This window comes from Tursiops truncatus, chromosome 15 (assembly GCF_011762595.2).
Source record: "Tursiops truncatus isolate mTurTru1 chromosome 15, mTurTru1.mat.Y, whole genome shotgun sequence".
NCBI classification, from domain to species: domain Eukaryota; kingdom Metazoa; phylum Chordata; class Mammalia; order Artiodactyla; family Delphinidae; genus Tursiops; species Tursiops truncatus.
In genome coordinates this window covers 10,934,933-10,957,811 of record NC_047048.1, presented here as the reverse complement: position 1 = coordinate 10,957,811, position 22,879 = coordinate 10,934,933, and positions in this window count along the sequence as shown.

Sequence of the window (22,879 nt, the reverse complement as noted above, 5' to 3'; positions counted from 1 at the left end):
ACCATTCTGTCTTGTTCCCAGCCTTCATCTGGCCACTTTTCTAATCACTTGTTCATGGAGCACACAGAACGTGAAGTGAGCAAACGTTGGGGGAATTCCTCTTGCCACGATTGCTATGATTATTATTTTTTATTCTATTGGGGTATAATTGTTTTACAATGTTGTGTTAGTTTCTACTGTACAGCGAATGGAGCTCCCTGCGCTATACAGCAGGTTCTTATTAGTTACCTATTTTATACATATTGGTGTATGTATGTCCACGATTGTTGTTATTTTGTTCTATCGTCAAAGTTAACATTCCACTGACAACGGGAAACTGGTGATTAATAAAAATCATGCCTGTCTCCTGAAAGTACAGTTAAACATTTGTATTAATTAAAACAGTCACTTGGAGACACTTGAAAAAGTGGGCAAGTGTGTTGCTTTGCATGGCGATGAGTAGAGCATGGGTTTTTAAATAGTTGTTCAACAAGAAATATAAATATGTATGAAGATTGTCCTTTTTTGTTGGGTGGGGTGGGGAGGGGTGGGCGAGTTGCCAGGGCTGCTTTTGGTGCAGAATTCTGGGAATCAAAGTGGAGATTCACCTGTGGTGGAGACACCAAGAGAACCAGAAGGTATACATGGTGGGAAATACAGTCATCTTGGGGGCCAGTTTGTGTGGCTCCCTTACACGGGCATGTTATGAAAATAAAAGGGGTCAGTGTAGGGTAGTAAGTCCCAGGGTCCTGGAGTCACTGACTATTTTCTTCTTTGGTGCCTCCCTGCCTCTACTGTGCCTAGGGCTCCAAGGAGGGAGGCATCTTACAGTGAACAGAGTTCAGGCTTTGGACTCTAGACCTTCAATGTCTTCATTAGCTGTTTCATCTTGGGCGACTTTCATAAGTTCTCTCTTCTGTCGTCCCTCATCTGTGAAACAGGAAGTGAGGATAAAATGATGAGGGAGGAGGGAAAGTGATCACCATTAAAAATGGCCACTAACGCTCAATGAGTGTTTTAGGGTGGGAAACAGAAAAATAGAAGAAAAAGCATGGTCTAGATCCAAAAATCACTCAGAAAAAACTCTACACCTCATCTTTTAAGTTTCCTAGAATGATGAGTGGTACCTGGGACTGGATTGGCTCTGGACACTGGATCTGAACTTGCTCTCTAGAGACCTGTTCTAGAGCTATTAGCTTGGGGAGGTCTTGGTTAGTTGTTCCTTCAGAACAGCAGGGTTACATCTCTTTGACCTTTCAGGTCTCTCTCCCTCACGTGGCTGGGGGTAGTGTGAGGTGAGTGAGATGTGCAGAGGGTAAAATATAAGGAGGGGCTTACGTCTCAAGGTGACACCTAGTCCAGGACCAGTATCACCTAGCTAGGACGCCCACATCCCTCCTGTCCTCAGCACACACAGGTCTGTGTTCTTGTCATTTGTATGAGCTTCCGCTCGTAACAAAAGGAAGGACCTTTGCACAAATAGGACCTAGTGTCCAACAAGGACGGAGCTCTTTCTATTTATTTGAAGCTTTTAAACAACTTAAAAACAAATTTCTGGGACTTCCCTGGAGGTCCAGTTGTTAAGACTCCACGCTCCCAATGCCGGGGGCCCAGGTAGAATCCCTGGTCGGGGAGCTAAGATCCCACATGCCGCGTGGCACGGCCAAAACCAAAAACAAAACACCAGATTTCAGGTTCAACATTGACTCATGCTGTGATGACTTTGGGCAAGTTGCTTAACTCTTTTGTGCCTTGGTTGGGGATAAAATGGGGCTAACAGGGCTGTGGTGAGGCTTGCATGAGTGAATGGCTGTGACGTGTTTAGCATCGTGCCTGTCACTCCAAAAACGCTCAGAGTGGCAGCTGCCTAATAAAGGCAACTAACAATTCAACCTCCTTCTAGAGAATTAGATTTCCAACCCTGACCCTTAAGATCGCTGGGTGATTCCCTATAATATTATAGAAAATTCCACTTCAAGGTAGGAAGGAGCTGACTGTTATTGTCCACGTGCTATGTGACTGGGGATATCTAGAGGCTTTGCCTGTGCCTACTTCTTTCCTCTCATAAGAGGTAAGACTGATTTTTCTAAGGAGGAGCCCAGATGTTGAGAAGTTAATCAAACCCTCCAGACCTCATTTTACAGAACGGGAGGCACCAAAAGGCAAAGGAGCCACCCTAGGTACGCGTGCCCGCCCGCACATGTGGTCTTGCTGGTCACACCAATTTCCCGAGTCACATTTTGGAAAATGGATCTATTGAAAGAGTTTGGGTAGGGGGGATGCCCCTTGGAGGAATGAGGGAGAATAGTTCCCAACTTCACCATTAAATGACATCCCTTGTTGCCAACTGCTACCGTCCAGGACAGATGGCCTGCCTTTCCTATAGGACCCAGGCAAGGTCTCCAGCCCAAGCAAAAATTTAGACACTTGTAGGCACAACTCTGTGTGTGTGTGTGTGTGTGTGTGTGTGTGTGTGTGTGTGTGTGTGTGTTGGGGGGGGAGAGAGAGAGAGAGGGAGGGAGAGGGAGAGAGAGGGAGAGGGAGAGAGGGGGAGAGGGAGAGAGAGAGAGAGGGAGGGAGAGGGGGGAGAGAGAGAGAGGGAGGGAGGGAGAGAGAGAGAGAGCGAGGGAGGGAGAGGAAGGTAAGTCGTTAAAGAAGTGGCTCAGCTAAATAAAGGGTCTCATTTTGTGCGTTATTTTTATTCCTCAAATGTCTGCCTTTCCTCTCCCGCCTCGAGGTTCCTACTGAAATCTGACAATCAGAGTTGAACTTCTCTGTCAGCTTCCATTAGGCAAATCAAGCAGGAAAAAAGAGAGCGGGAGTCTGGCCTTGGCAGGGAGCTGATTCAGCAGTGCTAATCTGCTGGGGCTGGTGGGGGCCAGCTACGGAAGAGTTTAATTAGTCGGCGAGGTGCTGTCTCCGCCCCTGGCCTCTCCTTCCTCTTCCCTCCACCCTCCAGCCTCTGAGATGAATCTCTTTCCCTGCCTTCTCTGCCTCTAATTTCTGGGTATGTAGCTGGAGCAGCACATAGCCGGGGGTGTCCTTCAAGGGCGTTTCCTCCAGGGGAGTGGATGCGCTTGCATTGGCGGTCTCCCTCCCTCCAGCTCTTGGCTCACCTACTGTGAGCAGAGTTGACCCCTCCTGGAAAAACGAGGCTGCAGTGGGGCTAAAGCCACCGCAGTTTCTTTCCCAGGGGACTAAAAAGCACCCCATCTCCCTCTCTGATCCTGCCTTCACCTTGCCTCCTATATTGGTCATGCAATCATTCATTCAAAAACAAAATTACTGTGTCCATACTGGGTGAAGCATTCTGGCTGAGATGGGGGTAGGATTCAGAGATGAGGTCTCTTCCCTCAAGGAGCGTAGGATCTAGAAGGGGATGCTGAATGGAAAGAGGGGAGAGGAACAGGAGACAGGTGGTCGTGGTCTAGAAAAGTTAATTGGGGCCAATGGACCACAGGCAGCCAAAGGACAAGATGGAAAATAATATGTGAAATGAGGTTAAGAGATCTGGGAGCTCTGGGAGTTTGGAGGAGGATGACCCACTTCTAGAAAAGAACACTTCAGGAAGTGTCCTTGGAACTGGGTTTTCAAGGTTGAGTAAGATGTAATCAGGTAGAGAGGGGCAGCGGCTGATCCCCCATGGGAAGCTGGTAACATCGCAGAGCATCTCACACTCCATCTTGGAGGTCACTAAAGTTCTTCAGCTATAACTGCTCCCCTGAGCTCTGCCCCACCTCCTAGCCTCAGCCACTCCTGCCTCTTCAACTGCTCCAGCGTCACAGCTGGACACAGCCATGGTGCCCCTTCTCCCATCCCCATCCTTGCCAACGTTAGGTCACCGCGTTGATGTCACTTCTGCAGGCTTCTTGCAGCTCCTCCATGCCCGTTATCCACACTGAGGCTGGGCATGGTCCTCTCCGCAGCTGTGATGCTGTGATGCTGTGATGCACATCTTCTTTCCATTCTCTTCATTCGGTGGCTCAGTTTCTTACAGCACCGTGAGTTTCCTAGAATCTTACAGTCACTGTCTTTAGGATTTTGGATCAGTTCTCCTAAGATGAGGTTCAAAGATGGTAAGAGCTACACCAGCCTGAAAAACGCTTCTGTTTGCTACCAAAAAGCCGTCATCTCGGGTCTGCATCCCACGCTGGCATCTCTATGATGTGGTCTGGGGGAGGAGGCTCGGGGAGGCGCTCTGCTTTCCAATCGTGTTTGAATAATCTCAGTCCCAAGGACTCTTATCAGTCTCTACCCACCAAGCCTATAAAATCTTCAGGCAAACTGTGCCATTGGTGGGCGGTTGCTTTGTCAGGGACTACCAGTTCTTGTGATATGTCCTGCTCAGGGCTACTGTCTCTCTATTTAATTGAATCAAACTAAGCTGGGGGGTGACCAGGATTCACTGGAGACCTAGCCACAGAGGCTGGGTTCTCTCACCTCTCATATGCCTTCTGGAAATGCACCCAAACGTGCGCGCGTGCACACACACACGTGCACACACACATACACAAGACAAGGCTGCTGCTTCTTCCTCATGGCAACTTTCAACTTTTCAAAGGCGGCAATCATTTGTTTCTAGTTCCAGCTCATCAATTCCAGGCTACACATTCCAATTTCTGCTGGGTGAAATCATGCATCGATGCACACAGGTGGAAAGGTGAGCCCCCCCGCCCCGCACCTCTTGTCTCTTCCAAATCCCTTCCCTACACACCATGCTACTGCTTATTCTCTGGGGTGTTCAATCCCTTTCTCCAAACAACTGTGGATATTAACCTAGCTCTGCAGGTCTTATGATATATTTTTAAGCATAAACGAGATAAGATGTGATAAGGCGTTCAAAAAGCACAAAGCACTAACAAATGTGAAAGATCAACGTCGTCATTAAAAACTTGGCAGTCTTCAGGGTAGAGATGGTTATTCCAAGACAATACTGTTTCAAGGTACCTGGATGGTGCCTCCTAGAGGATTCTGACCTTGAATTAACGTCACTAACAATGCAGAGGAAAGAGCAGGTTCTTGATGCAACCCCAGCTATGGAACCAGCAAGCTGCTAGCCTCAACGCCTCTGTCTGTAAACTGGGAACAAGTGGAGCATCTTGCGGTGTGTTCATGATGGACTGCAAGAAAAACAGGTGACCAGGTGAACCTGCCTGGTCAGAGCAGTTGAGCAGCTGCCAGGCTTCAATGGAGAATGAGTTCCATTCATAGCAACCCAACGATGAAAGGAGGGAAAGAATGAGACTCCAAATAAAGCCCTGCCTGTATCCTGAGAATAATCCCTGAACTTCGGGCACTCATTAGACAAGCCAGGGTCTGTTTGGTCTTTCATCTCCAATAAAAGTCTGAGACACAGGGATATCATTATCATGTGTAGCTCATCAGAAGTCAATTCCGGATTTGCAGGTAAATAGAATAGATCTCAGTGAGGGTCCCTTGGAGGAGGAGGCCCCAGCAGCACAGACAGCATACACGAGGTGGTGGAGGTGGGTCGTTCGTCCGAGAGGGCAGCCTCGGCAGCCTGTGACTGGGCAGAGTGGGACATTTCCATTTTCTTTCTCTGCATGAATCCGGATTTTGGCTGCCCTGGGCAAGCATGCCGAGGGAGACAGAGGAGAGGGATGGGCGGCAGCACAGCAGTGTGCTAGCAAGAGCCGGGGACATTTTTACCCTGCCATCCCCTCATCCACTCTGGCTACACAAAATGAGTGTGAATTATGGGGGCCCGCTGAGCTTTTGATTTCCCTAGGCTGCCATCCCAGCAGCCACTTTCCTGGAAATTAAGTGCATGTTTCATCTGCTTGCAGAGGGAATAACAGTTACATGTTTGCCTGTCACTCTGCCACCAGCGGTCCATCACAGCCCCTCCTCCCTCCCCAATTCTGAAGTAGCCCTTTCAAAGGACACACGCATCCCTCCCCTGGAGGCTGGCTGGGATCTGGAAGTCTTCCAATTAGAGATGCTGCGTCTTTCAAAGGACAGGACTTAGGTGGAAGAAAGCAGTTAGGGAGAAGGTTTTTGTCCGTTTCATTTATGTGAGTTATTGTTTCCTTTTTCTCTCTTCTCTTCTCTCCTTCCTCTTTTCCCCTCTTTTTTCCTCTCTCCTTCCCTCCCTTTCTTTCTTTTCTGATGGGAAGTTTAAAAAAAGGCTACTTTTTTTCTCTCTGCCAGCAAGGTGAGCTTTTTAAAGTGGCTTTTCCGGAACTTAAGCATTCAGGTAGATCACGCGGGGGTCTTGATGAAATGCAGATTATGATTCGGTATGTCTGGGGTCTGACCTCAGATTCTGTAGTTCTTACGAGCACTCGGGTGATTCTGATCCTGCATGAACCACACCTGGAGTGGCAAGAGTCTAATCACCCATATGTCATGGTATTTCCCCAATCGAAAACCCAGGGTAACTCCCTGTTGCCTATTGAATGAAATCTAGACTCCAGAAAGCATGAAAGGCCTTTCAGCTTCTGGTCATTCACTCATTCATTGATTCAGTTAGTCAGCAACATTTATTAAGTGGCTGCTAAAGGCTGAAGCCCAATATTCCTTTCCAGCCCCATCTCCTACCACTCCCAACCATGGCTTCCACATCCTGCCCATCTTCACCTCCCAAACATCACGACTTCCCACCTCTGTGTCTTTACCTCAGGCTCTGCTTTCAAGCCCTTTCCCCTCTATTCTGTTTTTCAAATTGCTCCTGACCCTTCAAGATGCCCTTTAAATGTTGGCTCTGCTGCGAAGTCTTCCCTGAAATCCTCCAAATACTTCTTTATCTCAAGGAATCATGTACAAAATTCCTGGCACAGCACTTGTCACCTTGTCAGGCAATGCTGGGGTTTTGTATCTGTAACCTCCATTAAACTGGGATTTTCTTAAGAGCAGGGTAGCATTTTCCTTTCCTTCTATCTGCCCCTAGCACCAGCCAGAAACAGTCAGATGCTCAGTAAGGGTTTGATAAATGAACGAATGAATATTAGGAAAGAAGAAGTACCAACTCCCTTCTCGTCCTCTGGTGGAAACACACATACCTAATATGAAGAAGGCTTAGAGGAAAGAACAGAAATGTATAAATTGTTCTCAAAGTTTTATAAAATAAACTTGTATTTTTGAAAAGTTCTAGATTTACAGAAAAGTCGTCAAGATAGTAGTACAGAGAGTTCTCATATATTTCACACCCAGTTTCCCCTATAATTAATATCTTACATTAGTAAGGTATATTTGTCACAATTAATGAACCAATATTGCTACATTATGATTAATGACATTCCACACTTTACTGCGATTTCCTTTGTTTTTACCTAATGCCCTTTTTCCGTTCCAGGATCCCATTGTAATAATCAACCTTGATAGTCTGTAATTGATGATTTGACATCTTGAAATCACGGGCCAAAGCCGTTGATGTCCCTACCACCCCTGTGGTCTTACAGCCTACAGAAATCATATTACTGACCTTCCAACACGAACTCCAACATCTGTGTTTGCTTCCTGCTCAGTAGGGGACATCCCCACCAGACGAGTCCCCACCACTTCTTTATGTAGTAGGAAGGACTCTGGTCTACACTTTCCTCTCATTCCTTCTGCTTCCTGAATGACCCTGGTGCTTCCTCGTGTGGTCCTGTATGATGGGCGTGCCCCCTCCTCTTGGGAATCGTGAGGCATAAACTCTTCTTCCAAAGCAGCTGTCTCCATGTCTGTCATCTTACCATACCCGATTAAAACAAATCCCAGGTACATTTCAAAACAATTGGTGCGGCGAGCCAGGTGGCCCAGTGACCGATAGTGATGACTTGCCTCTAAACTGCTCTTGGCTTACAAACTGAATTCGTAGAATGGCTGGCACCGGCTGTAAGGGCACCGTGGGCGATTGACATTTTGCATTTTAGCCACCACTGCCTTTTGCTGCGTCTGCTGAATTCTACTTTGGTTTGCCCCATTGAATTTTTTTTTTTTTTTTCGGTACACAGGCTTCTCACTGTTGTGGCCTCTCCCATTGCGGAGCACAGGCTCCGGACGCACAGGCTTAGCAGCCATGGCTCACGGGCCCAGCCGCTCCGTGGCATGTGGGATCTTCCCAGACCGGGGCACGAACCCGCGTCCCCTGCATTGGCAGGCGGACTCTTAACCACTGCGCCACCAGGGAAGCCCACCCCATTGAATTTTTGTAGGACCTGAAGGGAGAAATCCCAAGACTCCTGCATAGCTTAGGGTAGCTGTAGGCTGGGCAACTTTCCCAGCTGGCACTCGTAAGATGCTTAAGATGTGTGTAGTGTCTGGGCAAAGGTGGCCAGGGTGACTTAGAGTAATTGGGTAGCTGATAAGACAAAGGCACCTCTCAAGGGAGTGGGAAAGGCTTTCTCAAGGTGTTGGGGGTGGATCCGATCCACAGACCGAGCAACACAGGGAGGCCAGGCCTACCCGCAGGATCGCTGTAGACTGGGCGTTGTGTCCACTCTTTCTCAAATTACTTAGGTGAAACCCCTCCACCCCAACTTTATCAAGGGTGTTTCACACATTTGTAATTTAGTTCACTTTTTTCATCACATTCCACATTCTATCCTAGGATCCCCTGACCTCCTAAATGATTCTTTTTACTTGCATACATTATGGTTCACTCTGTGTTGTAAAGTTCTATGAGTTTTAACAAATATATAGTGAGTGTCATGCATGAACCATTAGAGTTTCATACAGATAAAAAATGCCATGTGTTTCATCTGTTCAGCCCTCCTTCCTTCCCCTATGCCCCTAGCAACCACTGATTCGTTGACAAGCCATAGTTCTTCCATTTCTAGAATGTCATATAAATGGACTCCTACAGGATGTAGCCTTTTCCGACTAGCTTCTTTTACCTAACAGTGTGCATTTAAGATGCGTTCGTGTCTTTTTGTGGCTTGCTAGCTCACTCCTTTTTATTGCTGAATAATATTTTATTGTATTGACGGATCACTGTTCGTTTATCCACTCACCTATTGAAGGACATCTTAACTGCCTCCAGTTTTCAGGGATTAGGAGTAAAGCTGCTGTGAACATTTGCATGCAGGTTTTTGTGTGGACGTATGTGTGCAGATTAGTTGTGTAACAAATTTAATTTTTACCAGTAAGCATTTAGTGAGGGGTAAATATTTAAACACTTTGCTCAAAGCTGCTTGCATGGCCTATGATTCTGGGTATGTAAAGAGAGTTCCAAATCACTCTTTCACTCTTGTGTTACCCCAAGAGTAGAATAATAGATCTGATAGTTGTCCAAGGAAGGAGAAATAAGTTATATAAATCATGTGAGAGGATTTGGTCTTGAATGCCCAGGGGGACACAATAGTTTAATTCATGAGTTACCTGGTTATTTTGAAATTAGCTATTTAGGAAGCAGATCTGGGGGCGGGGGTGGTGTTGAAATCTAGTCATTGATTCTTAAAATCAATTGTTCCTATAAACACAAACTGGTTTGGAAATTGGCAGCTGACATCATTTATTGTCAAGTAATATGGCTCTTCTGCACTGAGCTAATTTCCCCTGCAGCCAGTCTGTCTCCTCCATGTCTTATGAATGCATTCCTTTCTTCCAACCATTTATCAACCTGTTATACCCACTCCAGGGCCTTCTCCTCTCCCCTTACTAATCCGACGCTGACTAAATCCTTCAGGATTTGGTTCCATCCTACCTTCTGTCATTAAATCATCTTAAATTGTTTTATTCTCAATGTCGCCTTCTTTTTAATTACATACCACACAGGTTGGCCCTTCTGTTAAATAATTGATGAATTAATTAAACATGTATTCAGAATCCACTATATTCCAGACTTGTTGCTTAGTCTTAGGTGACAGAGAATGTTTTCATAAATGGCCTGTATTCACTTTTACTTTTCACTTCTGTATCTTGCATTTTAGTTTTCTTTTGCAATGAAATGAAGTGATTTCCACGGGTAGGAGTATCTTTTTCTCCTGCATCTTCAAAAATACCCACAGTGGAGATGTGTGCATTATAATAATGGCTAACATTTATTGAGTGTTTACTAAATGTTGGCACTGTTAAAAGCTTTACATATATCCATGCATGTCTTCATAGCCTCTCAACATGCTTACCATATAATTGTCTCCATTTTACAGGCTAAGAGCCTGGGTCAGAGAACGTTAAGTAGTTTGTCCCAAATTATACAGCGCTTAAGTGGCATAACCAGGATTTGAGCTCAAGCAGCCTGACACAGAACACTTGGTCGCTCCCATTTCCATTCCCCAGCTGCACATACACAGCTATCTTAATCACTATGCCCTACAGTCTCTGGCCAAAACGATGCTCAACACTAGATGATTTTGCAGTTTGTCGTTCTTCATGGAATCAGTCATGTGCAAACCCCACTGTGACTTGTACACAGAAACCCATAAAAAAATAACATACTCAAGAAAATGAGAAAAGAAGCCACCGACTGGGAGAAAATGTTTGCAAAAGCCACATCTGATAAAGGACTGGTACCCCGAATATTACAAAGAACCCTTAGAACTCAACAATAAGGAAACAACCTGATTAAGAAATGGGCCCCAAACCTTATTAGACACCTCACCAAGGAAGATACACAGATGGCAGATACAGACACACCTCATTTTATTGTACTTCACTTTATTGTGCTGTACAGATGTTGTATTTCTTAGAAACTGAAGGTTTGTGGCAACTTTGTGTCGAGCAAGCCTACCATTTTCCCAGCAGCATTTGCTCACTTTGTGTCTCTGTGTCACATTTTGGTAATTCACACAATATTTCAAATTTTTGCATTATTATTATAATTGTATGGTGAGCTGTGATCAGTCATCTCCGATGCTACTGTTGTAATTGTTTTGGGGTGCCATGAACTGCATGCAAATAAGATGGCTAACTTAATGGATAGATGTTGTGTGTGTTCTGACTGCCCTATCCACTGACCGGCCGTCTACCCATCTCTCTCCCTCTTTTCAGGCCTATCTATTCTCTGAGACGCAACGGTATTGAAATTAGGCTAATTCATAACCCTACAATGGCCTCTAAAATGTACGGGTGAAAGGAATCATCACATGTCTCTCACTTTAAATCTCAAGCTAGAAATGATTAAGTTTAGTGAGGGAGGCATGTAGCAAACCAATACAGGCTGAAAGCTGGACCTCTTATACCAAATAGTTAGCCAAGTTACGAGTGCAAAGGAAAAGTTCTTGGTGTAAAGGTAAAGTGCTACTCCTGTGAATACACAAATGACAAGAAAGCAAAACAGCCTTACTGCTGCTGTGGAGACTGTTTTAGTGGTCCAGATGGAAGATCAAACCAGCCACAACATTCCCTTAAGCCAAAGCTTAATCCAGAGCAAGGCCCTAATTCTCTTTAATTCCAAGAGGGCTAAGAGAGGTGAAGAAACTGAAAAGTTTAAAGCTAGCAGAATTTGGTTCACGAGGTTTAAGGAAAGAAGCCATCTCCAGAACATAAAAGTGCAAGGTGAAGTAGCAAGTGCAGATGTAGAAGCGGCAGCAAGTTATCCAGATGTTCTAGCAAATATAATTAATGAAGGTGGCTACACTAAACAACAGATTTTCAATAGACAAAGCAGCCTTCTATTGGAAGAAGAAGCCATCTAGGCTTTTCATAGCTAGAGAGGAGAAGTCAATGGCTGGCTTCAAAGCTTCAAAGGACAGGATGACTCTCTTGTTAGGGGCTAATGCAGCTGGTGACTGGAAGTTGAAGCTATTGCTCATGTACCATTCTGAAAATCCTAGGGCCCTTAAGAATTATGCTAAGTCTACTCTGCCTGTGCTCTGTAAATGGAACAACAAAGCCTGGATGACAGCACATCTGTTCATAGCATGGTTTACTTAATATTTTAAGCCCACTGTTGAGACCTACAGCTCAGAAAAAGAAAATTCCTTTTAAAACATTACTGCTCATCGACAATGCATCTGGTCACCCAAGAACTCTTATGGAGATGGACAGTGACATTAATGTTTTCATGCCTGCTGACACAACATCCATTCTACAGCCCATAGATCAAGGAGTAATTTCGACTTTCAAGTCTTATTATTTATGAAATACATTTTGTAAGGCTGTAGCTGACATACATAGTGATTCCTTTGATGGATCTGGGCAGAGTAAATTGAAAATCTTCTGGAAAGGATTCACTATTCTAGATGCTATTAAGAACATTTTTGATTTATGGGAAGAGGTCAAACTGTCAACATTAACAGGAGTCTGAATGAAGTTGATTCCAACCCTCATGGATGACTTGAGGGCTTCAAGATTTCAGTGGCAGAAGTAACTGCAGATGTGGTAGAAATAGCAAGAGGACTAGAATTAGAAGTGGAACCTGAAGATGTGACTGAATTGCTGCCGTCTCATGATAAAACTTTCATGGATAAGGAGCTGCTTTTTCTGGATGAGCAAAAGCAGTAGTTTCTTGAGATAGAATCTATTCCTGGTGAAGATGCTGTGAAGATTATTGAAATGACAACAAAGGATTTAGAATATTACATAAGCTTAGTTGATAAAGCAGTGGCAGGGCTTAAGAGGATTGACTCCAATTTTGAAAGAAGTTCTACTGTTGGTAACATGCTATCAAACAGCATTGCATGCTACAGAGAAATCAGTCATGAAAGGAAGAGTCAATCAATGCGGCAAACTTCACTGTTGTCTGATTTTAAGAAATTGTCTGGAATTCCCTGGCAGTCCAGTGGTTAGGACTCCATGCTTCCACCACAGGGGGCAAGGGTTCGATCCCTGGTCAGGGAACTAAGATTCTGCATGCCGTGCTGTACGGCTAGAAAGAAAGAAAAAGAAAAAAGAAAGAAACTGCCACAGCCACCCCAACCTTCAGAGCCATCACCCTGACTGGTCAGCAGCCACCAACATCGAGGCAAGACCCCCCCCCACAGAAAAAAGATTTTGACTCACTGAAGACTCATATAGAGGTTAGCATGTTTTAGTAATCAAGTATTTAATTCAGGTATGTTAGTTGTTCATTTAGACATAATGCTATTGCACACTTAATCAACTACAGCCTAGTGTAAACATAACTTTTCTATGCACTGGGAAACAAAAAGATTTGTGGGACTCGCTTTATAGCAATTGTCACTTTATTGCAACGGTCTGGAACTGAACCCGCAATATCTCTGAGGTGATCTGTAAGCACATTAAAATATGCTCCACATCGTATGTCATCAGAGAAATGCAAAGGAAAACAACGAGATACTCCTACGCATCTATTAGAATGGCTAAAATCCAAAGCAGTAACAACTCCAAATACTGGCAAGAATGTGGAACGAGAGGAACTCTCATTCATGCTGGTGGGAATGCAAAATGGATCAGCCACTTTGGAAGACAGTATGGCCACTTCTTGAAAAACTAAACATACTCTTACCACATGATCCAGCAATCACACTCCTTGGTATTTACCCAAAGGAGTTGAAAACATATGTCCGCACAAAAGCCTGAACAGGGATGTTTATAGCAGCTTTTTTCGTAGTTGTAAAAACTTGGAAGCAACTAAGACGTCCTTCAGTAGGTGAATGGGTAAACTGAGGTACATCCAGGACAATGGACTATTATTCTGCACTAAAAAGAAATGAACTATTAAGCTATGAAAAGATATGGAGGAACCTTAAATGCATAGCATTAAATGAAAGAAGCCAATCTTTAAAGGCTACATGCTGTATGATTCCAACTATATCCCAATGTGGAAAAGGCAAAACTATGGAGACAGTAAAAAGGCCAGTGTTTTTCAGGGGGTCGGGATGGATCCAGGGAAGGAGGGATGAACAGGAGGAGCACAGAGGATTTTTAGGGCAGTGACGTGACTCTGTATGATACTATATTGGTTGATACATGTCATTTATACTTTTGTCCAAACCTACAGAGTGTGCAGTGCCAAGCGTGAACCCTAATGTAAACTGGGGACTTTGCGTGATTGTGACGTGTCACTGTAGGTTCGTCAATTGCAGCCAATGTACTCTGGGGAGAGACGCTGATCATGGGTGAGGCTGTGCACGTGTAGGGGCAGGGAGTAAGTGGGAAACCTCTCTACCTTCCTCTCAGTTTTGTCGTGAACCTAAAACTGCTCTAAAAAATTAGTCCTTAAAAAAATAGATAATTCCTCATTGTATCCCAAAGTCTTCCCAGAGATACTCCCTGACCCGTATCTCTGAGTGAGTTTGACTCCTCTCACGGGTAGCTGGGTGCCCACTTCACCTTGTCCCTGGAAGGAGTTTTCCTGTTGCTTTGGGCTAATTCTCAAGCCTTTCTTAGAACTTTCCCCAGAGTATCTTCCATGTACATGGTGCTGGAGTGGGTGGAGACATATGCATTTATTTATCGATTCAAACATGCCCAATTTATTTAAGTTGTACCGTCTGCCCTGTGGCCTCTGGGAATGTGTGTAATTCTCAGAGGCAACCTTTAAACTAAATCAAACTGAAAAATTTATCTTTAAGTAACAACTTACAGATCTAATAACCAAGGAAGGCTGCACCCGAGCACAGATGTTGTAAATCTATTATCTAAGTATCCTCTGTCCTAACACAATTTTCCCTAAAGCCTTTGAAATGTTAAGTTTCTGCCAGACAAGCACAGATGAATTCCAACAACTGGCCTGATGGATTTTTCACAGTTTTTTTCCATGAGTCATACTGCATGCTAGAAATACCCTGTAAGGAGAAGGCTATGAATGGGATGAGTCTACTTAGCCAGAGAGTATGAATCACAAAATCTGGGGTTATAATAAGGTTCAGCCTGATGTGGGATGGTCAAGTTTGGGGGTAGGAGAGTCTAATGCCAGTGTATTGAGAGGATGTCGGATGGGATTACCAGGTCTTCTGCTTAGAAATGCCGACTTGTGGTGCAGAAACATTTTCTACGGAGGACAAAACCAGCAATAGCTGGGCAATCTCAGAAGCAATGTCCAGTCCGGGGGCCAAAGCAATGTGGAATTAAGCAAGGTTGTTAGAGATTCTATTGATCATGTGGAAATTTAGAGTTGAACCTCTATCCTAGCAGGCCAAGAGGAAAAATCAGGAACCAAGGACAAAGACATCATGGGTGGGGTGGGGGAGGGGGAGGGAGGGAGACCATCATCTTACTTATCCCTGTCCAGGACTGACACCAGGTAGGAAGGGCGGGACCAATTCCAGAAGCCAGCCTAGTAGAGAGAGCCTGCCAGTTTCTTCATGTATTTCTTTGATGCTGAGCCTGCAACTGGAAATAGAAGGAAGGACCACAGTACTCAGAGAAGCAGCCAGCACTGGCTAAATAAGCCACTGCTTTGGTGTCCAGTAGCTTCATGCTCACGCTCTTAAGGAAGGAAAAATCTACTATAAATATCTCTTGGAAAATTCGATAAGGAATCAGCATCAGCAGAGTCAAAGTGAGAACTGTTATTCCCAGAAAATCAGATGCTTCTTTGTAAGATTAATTACTGGGATTCACCAAACCCTGGCTTTGAGCTGATGGAGAAAAATTGTGAGGGCTGTTCTTCGCTTTTTTTTTTTTTTTTTTTTTTTTTTTGCGGTTGCGGCCCCTCCCGTTGCGGAGCACAGGCTCCGGACGCGCAGGCTCAGCGGCCATGGCTCACGGGCCCAGCCGCTCCGCGGCATGTGGGATCTTCCTGGACCGGAGCACAAACTCGCGTCCCCTGCATTGGCAGGCGGACTCTCAACCACTGCGCCACCAGGGAAGCCCTGTTCTTCCCTTTTCCCAATAATTTAGCCCATGAGGCGGCAGCCCCTTGGCTCCCAATGTCACCTAGACATTACAGCCACCTCTACCCTCCCTTTGCCCTCCCCGCTTCACCATACCTGGTGGGATATTTTGCAAAGTGCTCGTTACCAAACTACGCTCTCACCATTGGGCTACGAAAATTCTAGTTTCTCCAGATCCTCACCGACGTGTAGTATTGCCAGTTTTCCCCCCCTTAACTTTAACCATGTTTGAGATGGTATCTTATAGCTCTAATTTATCTTAAATCATTGTTAAGCAGTGATGTGGAACAACTTTTCGTTTGTTTACCGGCCATTTGGAATCCTCTTTTGTAAAGTACCATCTCAAGAATTTTGCAGTAGCATGTTTGTCATAAATCAGGTGATTAATACGTGTGACTTTGTTTCTGGGTGCTCCATTGTATTCCATTGGTCTGGTTTGGATCTAAACTTGTGCCCATACCAGCTGTACTTTTTAAATTGAGATATAATTGACCTATAACATCGTGTAAGTTTAAGATGTACAATGTGCTGATTTGATACATTTATATATTGCAATAAGATTACCACCGTAGCCTTAGCTAATACCTCTAACATGTCACTTAATTATCATTTTTGTGTGTGTGGTGAGAATATTTAAGATCTAGTCTCTTGGCAGTTTTGAAGTATAAAATACAGTATCGTTGCCTATAATCAAATGTTGTACGTTCGATCCTCAGAAGTTATTCATCTTCTAGTTGCAAGTTTAACATCTTTAACCACATCGTCCCAATTCCCCCCAGTCCCCAGCCTCTGGTAATCACCATTCTATACTCTGTTTCTACGAGTTTGGCGTTTTTTAGATTCCATGTTTAAAGATACCGTATAATATTTGTCTCTGTCTGACTTATCTCACTTAGCATAATGCTCTCAGGATCCATCCATGTTGTCACAAATGGCAGAATTTCCTTCTTTCTCATGGCTGAATAGTATCCCATTGTGTGTGTGTGTGTGTGTGTGACACTTATGTTGTTCCACATTTTGGCTGTTGTGAATAATCAATGATCTTAATAGGCACAATTTTATAATAAATTTGATATCTGGTAGTTATAGTTTCCAACTTTTTTCTTCTTTACAATTGCTTTGGCTGTTCTTGGCCCTTTGAATTTCTATCTAAATTATAAATTTACATTCTTAAAATATGTGTTCAGTTTTCTGACATAGTTACCCTTTCCACTGTTATTTTTAATACTTTGCTACCTAACTGTGTTTCTATATGGGGTCATTTAATATCTGCCTAAAACACTCTCTCTAGAATTTCCTTTAGGGAGCATTTAATGAGTAGCAATTTTCTCAGTTTTTGCTTGTCTGAAAATGTCTTTAGATCACTCTTAGTTTTAAAGGATATTCTCACTGGGTATATAATTCTAGGTTAGAAATAATTTTCTTTCGGAACCTTAAGAGGCACATTCCATTGTCTTCTGACTTACATAATTGCTGTTGGCAAAACAGCTCTCAGGCTGTTTCAAAAAATAAATATTGTTTATGCCTTTGAAGGCAACATGTCTTTTTTATTCTAACCTCTTTTAGAGTTTTACTTTGGCTTTCAGGAATTTTATTATGATGTGCCTAGTATGGCATTTTTTGTATTTATGCTTGTAGGGAGCTGTAAAGCTTTTTGAATGTGTTTTTTGTTTGTTTATTTGTTTTGCAGTACGCGGGCCTCTCACTGCTGTGGCCTCTCCCGCCGCGGAGCACAGGCCCCGCACGCGCAGGCCCAGTGGCCATGGCTCACGGGCCCAGCCGCCCCGCGGCATGTGGGATCTTCCCAGACCGGGGCACGAACCCGTGTCCCCTGCATCGGCAGGCGGACCCTCAACCACTGCGCCACCAGGGAAGCCCTGAATGTGTGGTTTAATGTCTTTTGTCGGTTTGGGAAATTTTTCAGCCAGTGGGCTAAAAAGCAGTACTTCTGTCCCATTCTCTCTTTTTCCTCCTTCCAGTAATCTAATTATAAGTATGTTACACTACTTACCATGTGTTATATGTCCTGCACGCTACTTTCCATCATTTTAAACATTGTTTCTCTCTGTGCTCAGTCTGTATAGTTTTCTACTAAGTGACCTTCCAATATACGAATCCCTTCCTCTGCTATGCCTAACCTGCTATTAAACCCTTGATTTTCAATTTTAGCCTTTACTATTATTTTTTGTTCTAGAATTTCTATTTTGGTTATTTTTATAGATTCTAATTCTCTGTTGACATTCTCTGTCTTGTAACCTATTTTCCTAAATATATTACTTTAAAGTCCTTGCCTCACTATCTGTGTCATCTGTAGGTCTGATTCTTCCATTTTATTTTTCGTTTCGGCTTTTGGTCACTTGCTCCTGCCTCTTGGCTTGCATAATATGTATTTTTTTTATTGAATGCCAGACATTTTTATGAAAAGTTGTAGGGTTCTGGATAATTTTATATTCTTCTCGAGCAGACTTAAAGTAATTCTGGCTAGTAGGTACAAATGCCTTCATTTAATCAGGGACCGAGATGATGGGAGACTAGATTTAAGGTTCTATGTGGGCTTGCCTATGTTTTGGTTCATACTTGCTCCTGGAGCATAGACCCTTAAGGTCGCAATTAAAACTCACCCGTGAGTGCTTAGCCAACTTCTTAGCTCTTCCTGAAGTCCAGTATTTTTCAGAGGGGACCTGAAGAAGAGAAAGGTCACCTTCTTCTCTGGATTCAAGAGGGAGAGTATTGTATTTAGAGTTAGAAACACAGGTTACTTACGAAGGGTCCAGGGTGATGTCTATGGGAACCTTGATGATCTTTACAATCTTGTTGAAATAGAATGTCAATCCTCCCCTGACAGTGAGGACTTGAACACAAGTTTGGCATTGCCACTCTGGGAAGTATAGGCAGGACTCCACACACAAAGAATCTTGATGGTCCCCTAACCAACCCACTCACTTTACAAATGATGACACTTGGGCCAGAGAAGGTGGATGGGTTTCCTGATATCACATATGACCTGGTAGGTTGAGAACCAGAATCAGAATCCCTCACCCCAGCCAGGGGTCTCTTACTCTCTGCAACATCATGTCACCTCTAGGCTGTCCCATCTACCATTTTAGCCTTGCCATCTGGAAGCCTAGATTTTAAATACAATTCCAGGGGTGACTTATATGGATACTGGGAGTCATACATCGTCCACCCCCTTATGAATAAGAACCAATTAAAGTATTATGTCAAAATAATTTATGGACTGTGTCAAGGCAAAAATGAGAAATTCGATTTGCATAGAGCACTATTGATTAGCATGCTGTACCATTGCTCTGGACACCATTCAGGATGGCGTTCAAGAAACTCTGGGATGAGAGGGAGATAGAGAGGTTCACAGTGCACAGAGAGTCTCTATTTGTGAGCCAACTAAAACATATCACCAACCCCAGCTGCCTCTGTCACCCCACCCTGTTCCCCCAGCACGACGGCACTGACAGATCTAAATATGAAGAAGAAAAATGTCTCCGGCAGCCTGTTATTTTGCTGCCTGGATTGTGTCAGGGAAGTGTAAATATAATCACATTTTATCCGCCAATCTGAAATGGATTTCAGGGGAAGGGATCACAATGTTAGGAGAAATCTCTTTCATTGTAGCATGCCTTGATTGAAAATAACTCCCTCGTTACCATCAGTAATGTGTTCAAGGGAGAAAAAAGCAGGGCAGTTCATGACAGAATTACTAGGCAATTCAATCAAAACCCCATGCCTTGCTTTGCAGGTTATGTGGGAGACAGGTAAGTCCAAGGTTTACCTCAAGAGCATGTGGACTGTTCTGAAAATCTTCATTTAAACATCGGTATCTCTGGTGGTTTACACCGAAAACCATTGCGGAAACACTGTCCTCTCCAATGCAGACCTTTAATATCTTGGCTTGGCCAGTCCTATGCCCATCAGAAGAGCCTTTTAATTCCAGAGCAGGATGGAAGGGGCCCCCCTTGTTCCCTCTGAGTCCTAAACATGCTGCATTTATAGCATAATCATTCATCGCTTTGGTCTTACTTTTCTATCAAATGAATATATCTATACAATTGTCAATCAGACCTTCTTTTCAACATTTGATAGTCAGGATGAGTTGAAATAATTCATTCCCCAAACAGAGGCATCTGATATTTAATTGGACTGTGGAGCCTTGGTGTGTGTGTGTGTGTGTGTGTGTGTGTGTGTGTGTACACACACATATATATAAGCATGTATTCATTCAAATGCTAAAAATATTTAAAATCAGTACGAAGCACATTGACGGGCTTTTACTCTTTCTCTGCTACAATAGCCCTAAGAGCATAGCTACTGACCCCCAGAGAATAAGCACCCACTTAAGGATGAGAAAATGCATGAAGGACCATTCAGATTGTCCTTGCAGCAGCTCCCAGAGATCAGGCAGTCTGTTCCCAGCTGCTCACTGTTGTCACAGCACATGTAACGTCGCTTGAATTAAGAGCAAGGGAGAGCGGCAGAGATCACCTTAGGTGTCTGCCAGTAATGTGACTTGACATTTTAAGCTGGTCTCCTATTACTTTTGAACTTTTCACTGAGAAATATCCACACGACACCTCCTCAAAATTGTCAAGGCACAAATGTAGCCCTAATCCTCCCCACTCAGGCATTAAAAGGGAAGGAAAACAGAAGTATTCATGACACAGTTACATTCTTGGATGAAATTACTGAGCTAAATTTAGAACTAGGCCAGGCTTTGAGGCTTGCCCTTCATTCGAGGTCTAACGCATGAAAGACCTCGTGTCGGGGATTTTTTCAGGCTTGCTTGGAAGGGGGCATTTAACCCAATTTGATCTACAGTGAATGCATCGGGAGCTGATTCTCTGCCGCTGGGGGAACCACGCTGCCTGCCCTGTGGTTTCTCGGCACTTTGAGAGAGATTCTTTTTGATGTCAGTGGGAGCTCTATTTCCAAAAAAGAAGCAGACAACATAGAAAAAAGGAGAGCCAGGGTCTCTGTTTCAGAAAATTTCTCCCTTGGTTTGTCAGCCGGTAACACCCACTGTGCCCAGGGCGGTGGCAATGGCACTACTTGGAGACGGCTGGATGGGGGTTGGTGGGGTGACTTTTTCTTCTGATGAGAGAATTCGGATGGGATTCTCAGCTCAGACATTGTTAAGGCCAAACCTCTTTCAGTAGAGAACAATTAGGAGAGTCATCACTTGAGGCCATGTTGATTTTTCTACTATCTCAGCTACTTCACTAATGAATAAAAAAACAATTCCCTAAAAGCACACAAAGTCAGTGTCCATCAGCAAAAGAGAGTGAATTTGAATTTCAAATATCTTTTCTTTCACCCAGAGCCAACTGCTCAGTCAGCACAGCTTCTTCAACCCACCCCCCACCTCAGCCACACCCATAAACACCCATAATCAAGGCCCTAGGTAGGGCTTAAATTAACAAATGATTGCCCTTGACAATGTCATTGAAAACAGCACTTGAGTACTGTCGGGTTCCTCTCTGCTGTACAAGGTGCATCATTAGCTTTTGCTGCATAAAAAATTAGCCCCCAAATGAGTGGCTTAAAACTCTACCATGTATAGGTCACATGGGTGGGCAATTTGGGTTGAGTGCAGAGGGGGCTGCTGGGAGCTGCCGCTGTTGTCATGGACTGGGCTTGCTCAAGCGTTTGTGGGGAGCAGGCCATCCAGGGCCTCACTCACATGACTCGGGGTTGGCTGGCTCTTGGTTAGGGGGACAGGGTAACTGGGCCAACATCCCCATCAGTCACCCAGCAGGCTAGCCCTGGTTGATTCACAAGCTGATGGATGCAAGGTTCCCACGAACAGCAAAGAGATAAAACCGCAAGTCTTCTTGGGGCCTAGGATTTGAGAGTGAGCGGTGTCATTTCTGCCACATTCTAGCAAGTCGGAAGACCAGCCTGGATCCAAAGAGTGGAGAAATAGACTCAGCTCCTTGACAGAAGCTCTAAAAGCCCACAGCCAGTTTCTCAATCTAGCACACAAGGATTGCTGAGGGTCAGGTTTTAATACAATGAATCCCATACATACGAACCTTCAAGTCGTGAACTTTCAAAGATGGGAACATGCTTGTGCATGTCCAGTCATGTCAGGCATGAGGGACATTGCAGCATTCCCTCCGTCTCCTGTTGCTGACGATCCTTCAGCTCTACCATCTCCTACCCCCTCTCCCTCCTCCAGTCAGTAACGCTTCTTGCCTGTTCACTCAGTGCCAGCCTCTGTATGCCAGCTGTTGTACTGTACTACTGTGCCTTTCAAGGTACTCTACTGTAAGATTAAAAATGTTTTCTTTGTTTTTTGTGTTTGTTTGTTTTTTATGTATTATTTGTGTGAAAAGTATCGTAAACCTGTTACAGTACAGTACTATATAGCCGATCGTGTTAGTTGGGTAGTTGTCGAACTCACGAACAAATTACAAATGTGCTCTCAGAACAGAATTCGTTTGTATGTAGGGGACTTACTGTACCATGTAGTGTAGCTGAGAGTGTCTCATGAGCAGGGACCAAGTCTCACTTGAGCTATGCTTCGTGGCTACCCAGCCTGGCAGAGAAAAGAGACTGAACAACTGAATGCTGTTGAGTGAAAGCAAGTTTTAAAATATATACCTTACAATTGTGATGTAGCGCTAGGAAAATAAACACAGAAAATGTCATAAGTCAAGACAACCTTGATTACTCGTATTGAGATAGAAACAGCCACTGGCCCCCTACCAGGGTTCTCCTTCTAATTGCCCTCCAGCCTCCAAATGACAGAGGAGTCATTTTAAGACTTCACCGTCTTAACCATGATTAACACACCTTTGATTAACACACCATGATTAACACACCTTTGTTAATCAACTATACTCCAATATAAATATAAGGTTTAAAAAAACAAACAAAAACTTAGTGGGTGAAAACAATGCAAAATTATTGTCTTGCAGTTCTAGAGGCCTTAAGTCCAAAATGGGCTAAAATCAAGGTGTCAGCAGGGATATGTCCATTTCCGGAGGTTCTAGAGGAGAATCCATTTCCTTGCCTTTTCCATTCCAGCTTCTTGAGGCTGCCCACATTCCTTGGCCGAAGGCCCCATTCATCTTCAAAGCCAGCAATGGCAGGTCTACTATTTCTCACATAACATCATTCTGACGCTGACTCTTCTGCCACCTTTTCCCCATTAAAATTAAACCTTTATTTCTTAACAATTGGGCTCACCTAAGTTTTGA